Source organism: Balearica regulorum, chromosome 3, assembly GCF_011004875.1.
Source record: "Balearica regulorum gibbericeps isolate bBalReg1 chromosome 3, bBalReg1.pri, whole genome shotgun sequence".
Lineage (NCBI taxonomy): Eukaryota > Metazoa > Chordata > Aves > Gruiformes > Gruidae > Balearica > Balearica regulorum.
The window spans coordinates 41,173,032-41,190,567 of NC_046186.1; the positions used below are offsets into that span (position 1 = coordinate 41,173,032).

A 17,536-nucleotide genomic window follows, 5' to 3' on the forward strand; every position below is an offset into this window, starting at 1 on the left:
GCCAGGTGGGTGTTGGTCTCTTCTCCCAAGTAACAAGTGATAGGACAAGAGGAAACGGCCTTAAGTTGTGCCAGGGGAGGTTTAGATTGGATATTAGGAAAAAATTCTTCACTGAAAGGGCTGTCAATCATTGAAACAGGCTGCCCAGGGAAGTGGTGGAGTCACCATCCCTGGAGGTATTTAAAAGACATGTAGATGCAGTGCTTAGGGACATGGTTTAGTGGTAGACTTGGCAGTGTTAGGTTAATGGTTGGACTTGATTTTAAGGGTCATTTCCAACCAAAATAAGTCCATGATTCTAAGTCATCACTAGGGTAAAGTGGTTTTATCTACAGTAGACTCATAGGATGTTGTTTGGAAGGGACCTTCTGAGGTCATCTAATCCATCTTCTTGCTTGAAGCAGACTTGTCACTACACCAGATCAGGTCAGCCCTGGCTTTGTCTAGCCAGGTCTTGGATATTTCCAAGGATGGAGAGTCCACCATATCTCTGTGCTGCCTGCTCCAGCACTGCACTACCTTCCTAGAAAGGAATTTCTTCCTAATGTCCATTGTGAATCTCCCAAATTTCAATTTGCACCTGTTGTGCCTTGTTGCATCATTTTCCACTACTGCAAAACATTTGGCTCTGTTACCTTCTTAATCACCCAAGCTACTGCTCAAGTAGTTGTAGGCTGCTGTTAGATCAACCATAACCTCCTCTTTGCCAGATTAAACTGTGCTCTCTCAGCCTCTTCTTGCAGGTGTTACTCTAGGTTCATGACCATGTTGGTAGCCCTCTCCTGGATCCTTTCCAGTTTCTCAACCCCCTTCTTGAACTTAGGGGGTGCAAAATGGGGCACAGTGTCCCAGGTGTGACCTCAGAAGTGATGGACAAACAGCTTCCCTTGATCTGCTGGTCATGTTCCCTACTAGTGTGGTGCAGCATGGAGTTTGCCTTATGCACATGAAAGCACACTGTTGGTAAACATTAAGCTCAGTGTTCACTGTAACGCTTGCGTTTGTTAGCAGGGCTATTGCTCAGCTGGTCAGTTCCCACCCTGTATTGGTCCATGGGCTATTCTGCCCTGCTGTGGAACTTCACGCTTCTCCTTGGAGGTTTCCGTTGGTTCAGTCCTGAAGTTTGTCAAGCTCAACGGATCAACACTACTTTCTAGCAGGTCAGCCATTCCCCCAATTCAGTGTCATTCGCAGATATGCCAAAGGTGCACTCAGTGCCATCATTGGGGTCATTGATATTAAACAGTAGCTCATTGATTTGTTGAGCGTGTATGGGCTGGCTGTTAGTGATTTACCTTCTCATCCTGCACATGCTGGAACATGTGTTCCACAGGGATGTACTCCATGATCTTTCCAGGGACTGAGGTAACCTAAGTGGCCTATATTTCCCTGGGTCCTCCTTCCCGTCTATACCATCTGAAGATGAGTGTAATGTTAGCCTTTTCCAGTTATAAGGGACTTCTTCCACTTCACCATGATAAAGAAATGATCAACCAGCTCTTTCAGCATGGATGATTCCCATCCAACCCCATGGATTTACATAATCCAGCTTCTGTAAGCAGTCTTTGCCCTGTTGCTCCCCTACTGTTGGTTGCTGCTGTCCTTCCCAAATTGCACTGTTATGCACAGTGGTCTGGCAGCAGGCTTTGCCTATGAAGACCGAAGGGAAAAAGGGGTTGAATACCTCAGGCTGTCAGTATTTGTCATTAGGCTGCATTATCTGTCAGTAGGTTGTCTTCTCCATTCATTAATGAACTGCAGTTTTGAGAGGAGCAGCTGTTCAGCAAGGAGTATAAGCAGGCTCTCCCAGAATAGAAATCATGGTTTTCTAAGCTGGTTACCAAAACTCAGATACCTGAGTTTGTAATTCAGGGACTTGAGAGGTTAGATTTATATTTCCAGCTTGCTAAGTACCAGCATCAGCTCCTGTTACGCTAAAATATGGAGCCCCAGAGACACATGCTGTACTATAAAGCAGCTGGAATAAATGAATAAAAAGAAGTAATTCTTTTTACATGATTTGTGAAAATGGCCTATATTTTGCTTTCCATTGCTTAGTCCCATGACAGTAAGTTAATCCACAGATACTTAAGTGTGGTAGTGGAACGGAAACATAATTTAAATCTCGAAGCATCATATAAACAGGAACTTAATGACCAACATTCATATTAATTGCAAGAACTTAAAAGCGTGGCTAGTTAGTAATGACTTAAGTGATACAGCAAAGGATAAAAGGAGTCAGACTTCGGTCTTGTTAAGTTACTCTTCCTTTGCAGTCGGTGAATTGAGTTACATCTTAGGTTCAGTGTTACTGCATTTTGTATTGTCAACAGCTTGTGTTTCAGTGGACACTTCTGTAAAAGAAAAGAGAAGAAAGGCAGCTTGGACTATTTTTGTTAAATTTTAGTCTGAACGGGATTAGTGCAGTGGTTAGGTTGAAAGCCAAAATCAAACTCTTCCATTTTGTTTTGTTCAGCTGAATGTAGTTGTCCGCAGGTGTGCTGCCCATCTGCCCTGAGCCCTCAGGCAGCACAGCGCCACGCACCCAGCAGCCTGTCTGGGCTAATTGGAGACTGCTCAAGAGCAAACGTTTGGGTTTTGCCCTGTCAAACCTTGTACACTGGATGTGAAACTCACAGGTCTTGGTTCCCTTCCTAAGCTCCTTCCCGGAGAGGTCATGGTGTTGCACTGTCTACGGGTAAGGTCCTGCTTGGGAGCCTTCCTGCCCAGGTGCAGCCCAAGACTCAGGTCCCTCTTCAGGTGTGGTGGTGTTGGGGTCTCCCCGCCGTGCAGCCTCTCACACCAAGTGCTTTCTGCTGTCAAGACTTGGCGCATGAAAGCATCAAAGTTGGAGAGGTCGGGGTTTGCTTGCAGCGTACATTTGGGTCCAGCAAACCCATCTGTGCCTGCTTTACTTGGGTTATGACTGTCCTGCGTATTGATACAACCACCCTTCATGTTTGCGTTAGGCCTGTAGGACATAAAGATGTTTTCACGTCTAATTATTCTGCTGTTGTCTGACTTATATTCACTGTCAGTAGCTGGTATTTTTTGTACTTACGTGATTGCTAGTGGGTCAGGTTCCACAGTCTGGCTTGCTTGCAGAAATAAAAGTTGAAGAAGAAAGTTTGAACAAGGAGTTTGAAGCATAGCATCTAAACTACCTATTGATAGTTGAAGGAGCTGCTGTGTCTTCACCTTAAAAAAAAAAAAAAAAAAAAAAAGAAAAATCAGACTTGTACCTGAGTTTGTTAATGATAGTAAAGGTTCTTGATAATCACAGAGGAGTTTCTCATTTCCTTATAAAAAAGTAAATGTCCAAAGTGCATCTTGAAGTATACTGGAAAAAAACTTTCATCCAAGAGAGGGATGTGAGGAAGGGCAAGAGAGATGTATAGCTATTTTATTCTACCTTAAGTAATACTGGTAAGGGTTTTTTTCTTAATTTTTCCTTTAAAAAAAAAAAAAGAGCATTTGTGATTTTCAGAGAAGGAAGGAGTGGGAGCAGTGGAATAAAGACAAGGGGCTTAATTTCAACAAACTTAAGGGAAGTGCTGTTAATAACCTGTGGGAATGATAAGGATTTTGAGAAAGGAAGAATGGTTTCCCAACAAGGCAGTTTAAAGTTCTGCCTTTGATCCTGTGAGACTGGAAAAAACCAAAACCAACAGACCCAGAGAAATTGTGGTAACCACAGCTCTGGTAAAAGCTATAAGAAGGGATTAGATGATCTCTGCAGATCTCTCTCCAATTTCCATTTCTGCGATTCTAACTTTAGACTACGTCTTTTTGCGCATCATCTTGAACATGGTTATTAATAGTCTACCTGTAGCTTAGCTACAGTTTATTTATTTGGTTCTTTATGTTTCAGCTGATATTTCTAATTAAAATGAAACAGAAAGGTGTATTTGCAAGATAATGACATTGTCATTGACAACACAGTCAGCAAAACCGTACCAAAAGGTCAAGTCACAGACATAACTAGTGGTTATTTTTCCAATGCCTTTCTGTAGTACCAGGGGTTTTGTACACAAACACATCTGCTGATCTGAATGCTTTAGGAAAAACGACAGGAAAAGCAGCTGAATTATGTGGAGATGTTAATTAGTAGGAAAGAGGGATGGTAAGGTCTTCCAACAGCATTTTCTAATTGAAGTCACTGAACTGGCATTTTGGCAGTGAGTTCTGCTTCAGAGATCAAGAGACATCATTTATTCTTAGCAGTTTTCTGCCTGCAGCTCTCAAAAGTTCAAGCAGGCCAAGTGACTTCCATCATTTGTTACCACCGTTGAACAAGCAGTGACATTGCACCCAGACCGGAGGGTTCATTTCTAGCCTGTGGAGCCAGGCACTCCCAGGCAGTCTATTCGGTCTCTCTCTAACTGTAAGGGAAGGAGATGACCAAGGAGATGACCACTGCTCCAGTTTTGTTTTGCAAAAAAGGTTCATTTGAAAAGGCATCACTCTTTGGGAGAAAAAAAAACAACAAAAAAACACCCTACACAGGTATTAACTTTTTATAAGATGCATGTGAGTTTACATGCTCAGCACTGGGGTCGTACGCTCTCTTGCAACTTTTCTCTCACCTTTACATGAGCGTGGTGAAACGTGGGTAGTCCATGAGTCCATCTCCCAGCACTGGCCTGAAGCAGATACCTAGTGAAGCAAGCAAGAAGCGGGCAAGCGTGGAGTAATGCTCTGCTAGAATACTACCCTCATTTCCTAGCAGTTTTCATATGAAATATTTCTTATCTTTGCAGGGTGGAAGAGGTGAAGCAGGGAAGCTTGTTGTCATTAAACTGTTTCTGTAGCATGTCAGTGGGCTTCAGAAAGAGAAGGGAGTCACCTTTCTCCCCAGTGTGGTCATTGCCATTTAGAGGCGATAATTGAGTGCATCGTTTATTTTTATGGCTTGCTCTGTTTTACCAGCAGCCCAGTCTCTGGCAGATCCCTTGCCTCCACCGCAGGGATTTTAGGAGGACAGTAAAAGTCCATTTCCTGCTTGTTAAAGTGGCAGCTGCTCACTCTGCCTCTGTGCCCTGGGGAAGCTTCTGCAACTTGCTTCTCTACCGATGTTCAGAGCTGCCATTTTACCTTCGGAGAGCAAACCACCCTGAGTCCCCGGCCACTCCACCCCTGCGTGCCTCAGGGGTTGAGTTTATGACCCAGGAATAGTAGAGACCTCCTTTTTTTGCAGTGAAGGCTTGTAAGGCTTTTCAGCTACTCACGAATACTGCTAACATGGTAGCCTGTCTGGAGTTTAGAGGGGATATGCTGGCTTCAGAAAGGATGTAATGACAGTTATGGCAACAGATAAACCTGGAAAAGCAGCAAGAAAGGGGAGCTAGTAGGATTATTTGTGTAAAGAGAACAAGAGAGGGATCACATGCTGAAAATGGAAACCTTAGCGAATACGCCTAATAAGTTCCCACAGCCAGCGAAAAATCTTCTCACTCTGTCCTGGTTCTGTCACTCGCATCCACCTAGGTGTCATGGCTGAAACTGGATACCTGGGCTGGGGTGACAGTGACAGAACAAGTCCTTTTCCTGATTTTATTGATGTCACATGATTTTTGGGAAAAGACAAAGGTTTCTGCTTCATTTTCCTTGTTTGTATAATTGTGCAGCTCTCACTGCTTTGCATTTTCAGAGATCAGTTAGCGGGAACCAAACTGGAAAGCCATGGTTTGAACTGGTTTTGTTTATAGTGGGAAGCGGGTGTGAAAACCTCAGGAGGAAATGGCTGGTTTTGCCCAGATGCATTCAGGCAGCTGAATGCTGCAGAAAACACCAGTGTTAAATTTCTGTACTCCTCAGTCTGTTTTGATGCTTCATTTATGATGTGTTTCCACTCATGCAGGAGCAGTGTACCATACCGTGGTCCAGAGACTCGCTGTTGCTGTCAGCACTGGAAAAGACTGAAGCTGGCATCCCTGTTGTTCCCAGCCAGAGGTTGCCCTGCAAGACACATCTGTAAAATGTTCATCAGAAAAAACTGAACAGTTGATCTATAAGAGTGAGTAAAAAGCAAACCTGATTTTTTTAAAATTTTTTGTCTAAAATGTCTAAAAATAATGACATGCAGAAATGCATTAAAGTTCCTGGGTAAATAGGGATTGAGAAGAGCTCGGAGTTTTACCTGTGGGGCTGGGTTATGGTATTTACATCACACTTCTGTGTCCTGTCAAGTATGTAGTTCCTTGCCTCCTCTGCTGTCCATGTACACCCCTGTTGAACTGCATTTCTAAGGACTGGTGGCTCGAGGCTAGTGAAGAAAAGTATCCTATTGAAATGGGATTTCCCTAAGCAAGGGTCTGGCTCCTAGGAAGGAGAACTGCTTTGTCAGGGAAAAAGATCACCTGGGAGGGACCAGCTCCTGGGGCTGATAGGAAGACTGCATGGACATCTTCAGAATGCTTGCTGTTTTCTCTGTGATTTTCAATTGCCTTTTACTTCTGAATAGTGAATGACTGTGTTCAGAAACCCACTGCAAGGTGCATTCTTAGATGTTTTGTAGGTCGTAGCTCTAGACTTTAAAAGACAAACTTGTAGACCCAAAGGATCACATACTCAGTGGGATGCTACAGAGTACGAGGCAGCAGCTGGGGAGGTTGGAAGGAGGCGACTCCAGTGTCTAGGCCTTGCCCAGGCATTTGAACCCGGGTACCACTCCTGCCTTTCCACAGCTGAAAGAGGTCTGCCTGTGGAGCCCATCCCTTGAGACACATCACCTGTGCTCTGCCTGGACCCAGCTGGCAAAAAATCCTTGAGATTGAGTGACTGGTTTCCCTCAGAGCAATCTGGGGAGTTTCCTTTCGTGGAGTGCTTGATGAGCTGGGATATTTATCTAAGGTATATACAGTATTGGTTAATAACTTTTTATGCATGGTACAGCAATATTGATTCCTGAGCCCTGAGTGAAAGCAAGCTGAGTGTCTTCCAAGGGTACCTTAACAGCAAATATGGTAAAATGAAATAGTCCTCCTTGACATATTAAGGCACTTACAATTCTGATACACGTGTAAGAAGAAAAAAAACGCAAACCAGTCTTTGCTAAAAGTTGCACAATTAAAGCAATGACAGACCGAGCAATATGTTGTTAGAAGCATAGATTACAATTATGTATTTTATTTATTCCATTTTCTGCTTAAAAAGGAATCACAGCTATATGAATGCTTCAGGAGGATAAATACTCAGGTACAGGAAAGCATTGTAAAATAGTGGATTTTCAGATAGGTGGAGCCTGTAATGCTTTCTGTGGAAGACTGTGTTTTTGACAGCTTACAGGGATGTGTATACAGTGTCTACCACTTCCCTTGTATGTAAACCAGGACTGTAGTGCTGGATGGAGAGGAAGATGAAAGACCAAAATCTGGAGGACAGTTCCTTAAAACCTTTAGCCTCTGGAGTTCACAATGTTAAAAGCTCAAACACTTTGTAAGAATGCACATAGTTCCTTAGAAATAAGATCTGTATTTTTACATACTTGTATGTATGTGTGTCCATATGTAGATATGTATGTGTACAATAGTATTTTCATCCTCTCAGCTACACGTGGAAAATGTATATGAGTGGATGGGGAAGTGGAGAAATGTTTTATTGGAGTCAGAATGACTGAAGGATATAATTGTGTAATATTCTTTAACTGTTAAGTTGCTGGTGGATATAGAAATGACCTGAAGGTCTGTCACATATATATGCATATGCATATATGTGCATGTATGTAAATGTGATATACACAGAGAGAAGAACGAACTTCGTTTTCTCCAGTTAGCCTACTTCACGTGAGGGGGAGTTGCATCTAGCGGAGTCTGTGATGGTATTGAATAAGGAATATGTTTTATGCCATATAATGTATTTGTTCCCGACCTGGTTGTGTACAACATGTTGCAGTAGTGCACTGTGTATTTGATGGAATAGGGTTTGTGATGATGATTGAATTTTTCAAGAGAATGTCAGAGACTGTCCCCCTAGAAAGTCCCATCTTCTGCACAAGGAGGGGCTTTCCACACGCTAAGCTGTTTTATTGTTTCTGGGAAATAAGGCAGTCTTGATGCTGGAGGATGAGCCAGGCTTGTGGGATCATCGCCAGAAGCAGCTTAGGGCTTAGAAAATAAAACCTGAGAGCGTGGTGTGATTTCTGAAGTCCGTGCAAAAGCAAGTAATTACTGAGATTTGCTGATACTTTCTGCACCAGTTGTTTTTTGCATTTCTTTTCCAATTTGAGTGTTTTAATTCTAAATAAATCACAGTGATTTACATTTACAGGAGATGTCATGGTGAAGTCAGGCAGATAAAAGTCCTCTAGCAAATTGCAGAAAGCTGAGTGTTTCTCACAAATATTGTGGATAGGATTCATTTAATCCAACTTTGGATGTTTATAGTGCAGTACCCAAGATGATGCTTAATGAAGTAAGTAATTTTAGAGTGTGATTCATCTTGACAGTTGAAATGTACTTTAGGATGACATGGATCATGTCCTTTGTTGACCATAAAGGGAGCCTAGCTGATTAAGTCAGTGGTAGATGTCTGCACTGCCCAGTGAACCTTTTTCTTTACATCTGGTGGCACAGTGCTGTCCAGAGAACCCCTGACTTTTGGAGAGTCTTGAAAATTTGCGTTCAGTCATCTGTGGTCAGAGCAGAAAGAGTGGTGCCAAACACTTCCTCGCGATTGGTTTGTTTTTTCTTTTGCTCTCACGAATCTGAGATTTGGCTTCAGTCATCAATGACTGTCTTTGGAGGAACATCATGTAATATAATGGAAGTGATAATTTTTAATTGTTACTGTGAATCGTAGCTCTATGGTAAAACTTGCATGTGAACTCGTATCTTAAAAGTGTAGTCCATGTCATACAACCTCTAAAATAAGAATTTCTGGAAATACAGGTTTGGTTTTTGGATGGATGGCAGAGAAATCCAGATGTTTCTGGCTTTTAATCGTTTTGTGAAGATGTTTCAAATTTCACTGACGCTGGAGTGAACTTGATTGTTTCTTACATTTATTTGGAAAAACCTTCCTGTGTAGAAGAGGTGGGGAAAGGAACGTATGAGAGTGATCCAAATGCGCAGCATACAGGGCTGAGCACAGACCAGCCATGTGGGTGGTGGGCATGGTCTGGATATTGGTTTTGGAGCTCTGTGCACGTGAAAAGAAGCAGAAGACAACAAAGAAGCTAGCAAGGAGACAGTAGACAAGAATGCCAGTAGCGTGAGAAAAAGCATGAGTGTGCTGCAGGGTGGTATACTGCAGGAATGTGCTTGCACTAAGGATGCCGTCCTGCTGTTTGAGTCCCACTGGTGAAAATCTCTAGCTTTCCTAATCTCATTCCAGGAGAAACCATTTAGATTGCAAGTGTAATGAATTAATCTGTTTGCTGTGCAAACTGTTCTGCAAGTAGCGTATACTGTGCTGTTTTATAGACTTTCTCGTTCTGTAGATGAAGAAGTAATTTCCTCTTCTTGTGTAAACTCTTCACCCAATGAGCATGTGTCCAATATTAAACACGTGGTTCAATTTCAATGGGTTCAGGTGACGATAGCTTAATAAATTTTCCAGCAAAGGGCCATGAAGGACCTGGATCATCTCCCTTATGAGCAAAGGCTGAGAGAGCTGGGACTTTTCAGCCTGAATAAGAGAAGGCTTGGGGGGATCTCATCAGTGTACAGAAATACCTGAAGAGGACAGAGCCAGCCTCTTTTCAGTGGTGCCTAGTGACAGGATCACAAGCAGTGGGCACAGACTGAAACACAGGAGGTTCCCTCTGAACATCAGGAAGCACCTTCACTGTGAGGGTGACCGAGCACTGGCAAAGGTTGCCCAGGGAGGTTGTAGAAGCTCCATCCTTGGAGATATTCAAAAGCCATCTGGGTATGGTCCTGGGCAACCATCTCTAGGTGGTCCTGCTTGATCCAGAGATCCCTGCCAACCTCAGCCAGTCTGTGATTCTGTGAGTTAGGCAGAACTGGCTGTTTGTCCCTCACAAACTGTTGCCAGCCTTCTCAGGAATTCTCACAAGGTTGCACGGGGCTCCTGGCAAGGGTACTAAACATCTGCTCAGTAACAGCCCCCAGAAAACACTGAAAATGCGGCTGGATACTTAGGAAATATTACCCCGATGACACTTTTGTCTTACAATGTTGGTTCAGATGGTGAAGTCAGTTTAAACTGCCTTTGATAGATCATATATGCAGTCAGAGCACCTGATTCATAAATTTCTAATGGCCCTACTTACACTAATTATCAGTGAAGCAGAGCAGATACGTTAGATCTATTACATTTACTGCAACAGGAATAGCACAGTACTCACTGGCATCAGCAGTAAAGAATTAATTGTGCAGTTAAGCTGTTGTTTTAAAAATATTTTTCCTCTTGGTGGTGAAAGTCTTCATCTGTATAATACTGAAATTCTGTTACTAGACAAGCGTAAAGATTCAGAAGGTGGTTCATAGTGTGGTAGTTGTGGTATTTTTAAAAGATAGTGATAATTATGCAGTTTTTCTGGGCCCATTCAAGAAAGTGCCCAACCATTCAAAGCAGTAATGTCAGCCTTCTCCAGTGCAGCCCTTTCAGGTGTACCAACTGGATGAGAAATCAAGACATCTGCAGAAAGCTTCTGAATTGCTTTATGATCCTCACTGAGGAAAATATATTTAGCCCATAGTGACTGATTTTTCACAACTTGCAAATAGATTTATGAAGCAAGTGGTACTTGCATATCCTTTACCATTTGTTCTGTATATATGGCCTTGATGGATGTTGTACATGAAGGGGCCAAACCCTGAAGATAATCAGTGTTCATTTTATTGCCTGCTAACGTGATCATTAAAATCCGGGGCACTGTATATGGCGATAGGCAGGATGACTTCTACACTGAGATAAAATTCTATCTTCTCCCACAACACAAATACATTTATTGGTGTCTGCAAATATGCAGAGCACTTCAGGCTCCTTCCCTGGCAGAGGAAGGTTTTCCCATGGTAAGTTAGAGAGCTTGCTTCAGATGGTAACTTGGGAGGGGGTGATACCTGACACTGAGAAGTACCTGCCCAGGGACCCAGACTGGAAGCCTTGTGTCTCAGGGGTCACTGCAGTATGGGGAGCAGACCTCCGAGTTACACTCTGATGCCTTGTGAGCTACAGAGGTGGATAGGAAGCTGTCATTTGTGAAGGTGTGGATTAAAAGGGGTTGTGGTACCCAGTCGCTACCTGTGGAAGATGCACCTTCGTAACTCATAAGAAAGCATCCCTTGAATTTGTTTAAACAGGAAAAAAATTAAACTGTACTACAAGTTCATTTTGGGAGGAGGAGGAGGGAGTAGTGCAAAACCTCAGTAGGCATCGTTCCTTTGCAGCACTTCGGTCTCACTGTCCTCAGCTTCCATGATGGAGACCTCTGATCCAAGGCCTGTACGTGAGTTATCGGGGAAGAAATACTGTCAGTGTCGAAGGAGGGTCTTTTCCCCCATTAAGCCTCTTTCACTAACATGCTCCCACCAGTGCAACTTCTCATCTTGCCAGAGGTTTTTCCATTGAGAAAATCCCTGCACAGCTGTCTTCTATTGCCCTTGCAAGCCAACATGGAAACAAGATCATCCATAATATCAGCATTAAAAGAACTTAAAGTTAATAGCACCATACAGTAAAGCAGAAAAAAAAAAAATTCTGATGCATATAACCCTTTCCAAAATGCATTATTTATTTTTAAAGTGTTTTTTATCACGCAGACTTGCTTTTCACAAGGATTTAAGTTATCTAGATATTTCAGATGGATTAGCAGCTATGGGGTGCTACTAATGAAACTAATTGCTTTAGTCCTGACAGGACTGCAGTATGTTGTACAATATGATGTAACATTCCTTTAACACAATAAAAAAGGGTTTCCAAGTAGATACTCTCTCTGTTGCTGCTTGAAATGTTTGTGGGTTTTGGCTTTGCAAGTTATTACTGCTTCTGACCATCCTTGTGTAACTACACAGAAATGGGTGTTAAAATAGGGCCGTTGGGCTCCTCACACTCACTTAAATGTGTTTTTCTTGGTGCTCCGCTTCAGAAAAGTAGAAACGGTGTTTAACCCTTAGTTCACAAATGGGGTGGTGGAACAGAAAGGACCTGTAAGCACTGTGGGAGGGTGGCGTGGGGAGGAGATACAGAAACTTCCGGAGCAGTAATCTGTAGGGATTTGGCAGCGCTGGGTCCAAAATCAAGAGGATTAAAGTCTGCAGAGGCGAGTGCCAAGCACTACGCTCGCTCGGCTGTGAGAATCAATCTCTGCTTCCTACAAGGCAGGGAACGACTGATTAGGCTGCAGAAACAGATCTGAGAATTTGGAGTGGGCTGGGAAGTAGATTTGATCTGTCTGATGCAGTTGCAAGGAAAGGCAAGCCTGGCTCCAGGGCTCTGGGATGCAGAAGTGGAGCTGTGGAGGAGACCAGGGGGAATTATTAACTGGGGAGTTGTCATGACCTGAAGGGTTACCTGGCCTGTGGGAGTAAGGAGATCACCACCATGGGTTTGCAGGGATTCTGTAATACACAAGAACACAGAGGCTTCATCCTCTAAACTTCTCTGCTCTATTAAGGTTACCAAAAATAACACAAAATTTATGTGATCAATACAGCAAATATATATATAAAGCTATTACAAATTGTTAACAGCAAACAATAACAGCAGTGATCAATAATAGTAGCAACAAGAATATATATTTAATATTACAGGTTACTACAAACTTTTCCCTAGTAAACTTATTCATAATATAACAACAGATATACTTACAGTAGATTACTTACATGCATATATAGAATCATAGATATATGTATGTTCATCATATTACTGATACCAAGTGCATCATCCCAGAAGTGGGAGAACAAAGCAAACTGACCCCAGAAGTGGGGCCAGGAGAGGACTAATAAAGTAATAGGTAGAGTCTCACTTCAAAGATGATCCTTGTCACAGAGTTGGGAGTCAGCCAGGCATCCCCATTGAGGGTCCAAGAGCTTGTCTCGGAAATCTTATAGAAAGTTCATACAGGAAGCTCAACCTGTTCAGGGAATTAAAAAGTGCATACAGCACAGAAAGTTCTCAGAAGGAAAAGCACCCTTTTAGTTAAAAATTAAGTCCTTTTTATATCATAGAGATTTAAGAGGGTGTAGGACACCACCCCTTCAGGCAACCAACAGGTGCTGTTAATTTCTATTTTTCACCTGGGATGGCCAACAGATGATGCTTTTTTGTTCTGAAAGAGCAATTTTTATTTTCCAGACTGTTTTCCTATTCTTAGAGTTAGAACAGCCAATGGCAGTTACTGATCTTTACTTTCTCAGGATGTTTTCCCCTTTTTCCAGACTATTTTTCACCTTTTCAGATAGTGAGTTGCTGTTACAGTCCCTTATTTTTGTGCTTTATCGCTGGTAGCTCAGGATGCCTCTGGTTTCTAGGTACCCAGCTGTACAGCAAAGATGCCAGCTGTGCTTCTCAAGGCTGCTGCTGGTTCCCAGGCTGGCAGGAATTTTCTCTGTCAGTATTTCAGCAGACATCTTCTGTTCAGTATTTCTCCCCTTTAGGGCTGCTCACATCAAGAGTCCTCTGCAAATACACTGTGTGGTTTTGATTACCAAGCCTCAAAAGAAATATAGCAGAGAATGAACAAGCAAAGAGCTGGAAAACATGATCTAGAAGGAAGGGACAAAAAGACTTCAGTGTGTTTTATCTAGAATAGAAAGCAATGAAGGAAATGAAAGAACAGGGATCCCCATCTATGGGCAGTGATCTTCCATGCTTCGTTAATATATTAGAAAAAGATTAGGGGTCATTTTGATAAAATGGCTAATTTTGTGGGGAAAAGAAGTGAGTGTAGTAATTTTCTGGGGTACAACACTGACAGTATTGAAATCTCTGTTTATTGCCCTTGTTTCTGTACCATTATATACCTCCACATGTAAGAAATGATGTGGAAGTCCAGTGTATTTGCTGAGACTGCTGACAAATGTATCCTTTAATATGTGTTGCAATTTTTTAGTCATTTATGGAACACCTTTGCACTAGAAATGGAGTAGAGACTTTCTGTGGGTGTCATGTAGGATCCTGTGCAGCCATGAAACAGCAACTTTGGTAGCTGACCTAACCTGGCGCAGAATCGATCCTGTGGTCTGGTGACAAAAGCTTTGTCCCCTTCACCTGCTGCTGTGTAACCTGAAACGCTGAGCACCATGAGATATGTGCAGCGTGGAGGCTTCATGCACAACATCAGAGAGTCTTGCTACCTCTGACCCAAACTCATGGACAGGAGAAAGTCCCTAAACGCACACTTTTTCAGCAGGCTTTGTAGTCACTAAAGGCTGGGCTCTCTCCTTACTAGGATTTCCTCAGAGATGCTTTTAAGTTGCGTCCCAGTATTTGGAGTTCTTGTATTGGAGTTCTTGTATTGTTCTTGTATTGTATTTGAAGTTCAGTATTTGGTGTTCAGGGCTCTTCTAAAGCCTGTTGAGGCCAGAGGGAGCCCTCTGGTTTGGGACCTTCCCTAAAGTGGTTCCCTGTGTGAATCAGGTGCAGCTTGTTGTAGCTGATTGATAATGGTTTTGCTTGGATGTTACAGCCAGTGTCTCAACAGTGGCTGGGGATTAGTGCCCGGGTTTAGGAGGTGAGAACTGCCGTCCCAGCAGTGCTGGCTGGCGGGGCGATACCGTACCCGTGCGGTGGTGTGCGACCTCTGTGTTTGCTTCCCTGCTGCGCTTGGTTTCTCCCACTTGCCCATTTTCCAGGGTGTGCCAGATCCCTGGAAATTTGTGCTTCCTCTTGCTGTTGCAGTACCCCGTGATGGGACGCAACTAGAAAAATTGCCTTCTCTCAACGGTAATAGCATGCACCATAACCGGGGCACAGTGGACATACTTGGCATTTCCACTCATGTTGGTCTGAATACATCTCTCTCCCTCCCAGGCCACTGCATCAGTAAGAAAGATTTCATCCACTGACTTTCAGCTTGAGACTCATTAAGCTTTTAATTGACGCACCGCCTGCCAGACTCCTGCACTCGTGCCAGATACCTAGTGATACTGAGGAATATTGTGCTAATGCCATAACATCTTGGGTATTCGCGGTGTCTCTGTGATTCAGTGCTGAACTGGGGGGCACCGGTCCAGCTACCTCACTGCATCTCCCCATGCTCTCCCAAGATGTTAGCTGTGATGGCACAGGGGAAACTGTGTCATTGCTGCTGACAGCTCCTACACTGTGTTTTTCTTGAAGAGGAGGAACATCTCCAATGCTCTTTTGTCAGCTGGAAAATATTTCAAAGCTGGTAAATGTGTGTTTTCTTCTTCCCTGCTCTGTCAGTCAGAGCATTCTCTGATTGCTGCCTGGCTACACATCTTTACTCCTGTTTATAAAAGATAAGATCTAGCTCAAATAGAAGTTTGTGGCTTGGTGCCGGCTGGCATTAGATTATCGTAGCGGTGTTTTCTGGCCTTGGAAAAAACTCTATAAAAGTAGGAATTAATTTTTTCTTGACATTTTCCAGTGTGTCTTTTGCAATGTTTACCTGAGTTGCCATTATATACTGCCTGGGAAAGCAAGGGGTTCCTTGTGCTGGCAGGGAGGAGGGTTCGGAGCAAACGCAGGGAGAAGGAGGAAGAGACCTCTGTGCTGCCACACCAACACACCGGCAGCAGGGTCCCCAAACTGAATGGCAGGTACTGCCTGTGCTATAGGTAACTGGAAAAGTGGTGATTCTAAAACCATCTTTCCAGTATGGAAGTGGAGCACGGAGGTCAGAAGGCCTTTCCTAGCAGCGGAGGACATGCCCTTGGGAGTAAGAAAGCAGGGAGGAGCAGCGGAGAAGGAAAGGCAGTTTGTTATGGAAAGGATTTTGGCACCTTCTGCTCCCAGTGAGGTTCTGCAGTCCGCTTGGGTGGGATCCATATGGCCTTTTAACCGATTGGCAGGTGGCTCCTGCGCAGAGGATGGTGGTGAGGGACGGTTCTCCCATCCAGAAGCCCCGCTGTGCATGAGCGTAACGTAAAACCCCGCTCTCCCACGAGCGCAGCCGTGTGCCTGCTTCATTCCCAAGGTTGGGCTTTAGCACTTCTGTTAAACAGCAGTGAGCTGGAAAGACCTCCTAACTGGTTTTATGCAAATGGGACCGCGACATCTCATGCATGTGTGTTTGCACACAGGCACCGTCCCCTATCAAACAATAGATATTGTTTTGTCATGTAAATAGTGCTCAACTGATGAAGGCTTGCTGAGGGTTGAGTTCGCTTGTGCTGAATGGTTTTGACATGTGTGTGCACACAGGTGTTGAAAGAGAGGGCGGGGAGAGTAATAAAGTTGTGAAACTTCAATGAGATAAGCCAAATAAAAAAATAAATCACGTTATATGGAAAGCGGTAAATATATAACCTGCATAATAAATAAGAGGGGTCAGGGCTACATGGCAGAGAGATAAGCAGGAGGGGAAGAAAAACAGTTGTCTTTGTATGAGGAGATGAGTGATGTCTCACTGATGACTTGAAACTGCCTCTTTGGTCTGCATCGTTGGTCTCTGTGTGCCTGTACCTCTGTCCAAAAGCATTCTGTTTGGCAGGTGCAACTTTGAAGGTTGGGTTTGGTGGTAACAAGGCATCACCCGAGAGCTGCCGGACAGCTGAGGGTTTACGTTCAGTGAAGCCGATGGTTGATGTCAGGCGACGGAGCCGTGCTCGACGAAGCAGTTGGGGGAGCTGCCGTCACTGTCTCCCCATGCTCGCCGCCCGTGGGGTTGGCTGTTGGTCTGGCTGCAGGCGGCCACCAGCTGTGGTGGGGCAGTGACATCAATCAGTCCGGTCTGGTTGTGGTGGGAAGCATGATGAGCAGCTGTCATGCAGATGCTCCCTGGCAGGCTGCTAAATAGTCATTGTTGAAGTAATTAATAGCAACAAGTGGGGAAAAAAAAAAAAGGCCCAGAAAACGCTTTCACATGTCCCAGACTGTGCTGATACATAGGGTGATGAATCACACCACTGTCCATATGAAAACTGAAAAATTTTTACTTGGTATGATAAAATATGCAATGAAAACAATAGGAAAAAAAGAAGAGACCAACACATAAGCTATCAGACTTTTATGTAGGTATCCAGTTCGAAATGTTGATTGATATAAAATCTAGCTTCAAAAAATAGTATTGGTGTCATTGTACAGAAAAGTATGAATTAAAAGCATGTTGTTCTTGACTGGGTGGGGCTTTGCTGTTTTCCAGATAATGGCTGCTTCCAGTGTGGTTTTCATAATGACACCTTTGACTGGTTTTATCTGTCTTTTGGGGCAGGAAGGGGTAAGAGGCAGAGTCCTCCCTTTAGCAAAATACGTACATTTTTCTGGAGTAGTTCATACTGGATCCATGAGGGAGCTGGAGAAAAATCACTTAAAGTAAAGCAGTGCCACAGGTCTTGGAAAAAAAACCCTCTTAAAGTCACTTGAGAGAAATGGCAGATATATCTGCAGTAAATGATAAAATGGGTTTGATTCCATGAAACTGTTTTTAATGCAATAATGCACTCTG

The 17,536-nt window shown here is 43.5% G+C and overlaps 1 protein-coding gene across 9 annotated transcripts in view; it reads left to right on the forward strand.

The window, feature by feature from the left end:
• Window positions 1-17,536, forward strand: part of ANKRD6 (ankyrin repeat domain 6) — a 111,878-nt gene that overhangs the window by 52,987 nt on the left and 41,355 nt on the right. For 8 of the 9 annotated variants that reach the window (XM_075747695.1, XM_075747690.1, XM_075747699.1 and 5 more), the window contains one exon: window positions 5,861-6,016. The gene's annotated coding sequence lies outside the window, so the exon portion shown is untranslated. Of the gene's footprint in view, window positions 1-5,860; window positions 6,017-6,686; window positions 6,853-17,536 lie in introns of all 9 variants that reach the window. The other variant, XM_075747692.1, reaches the window with a different exon arrangement.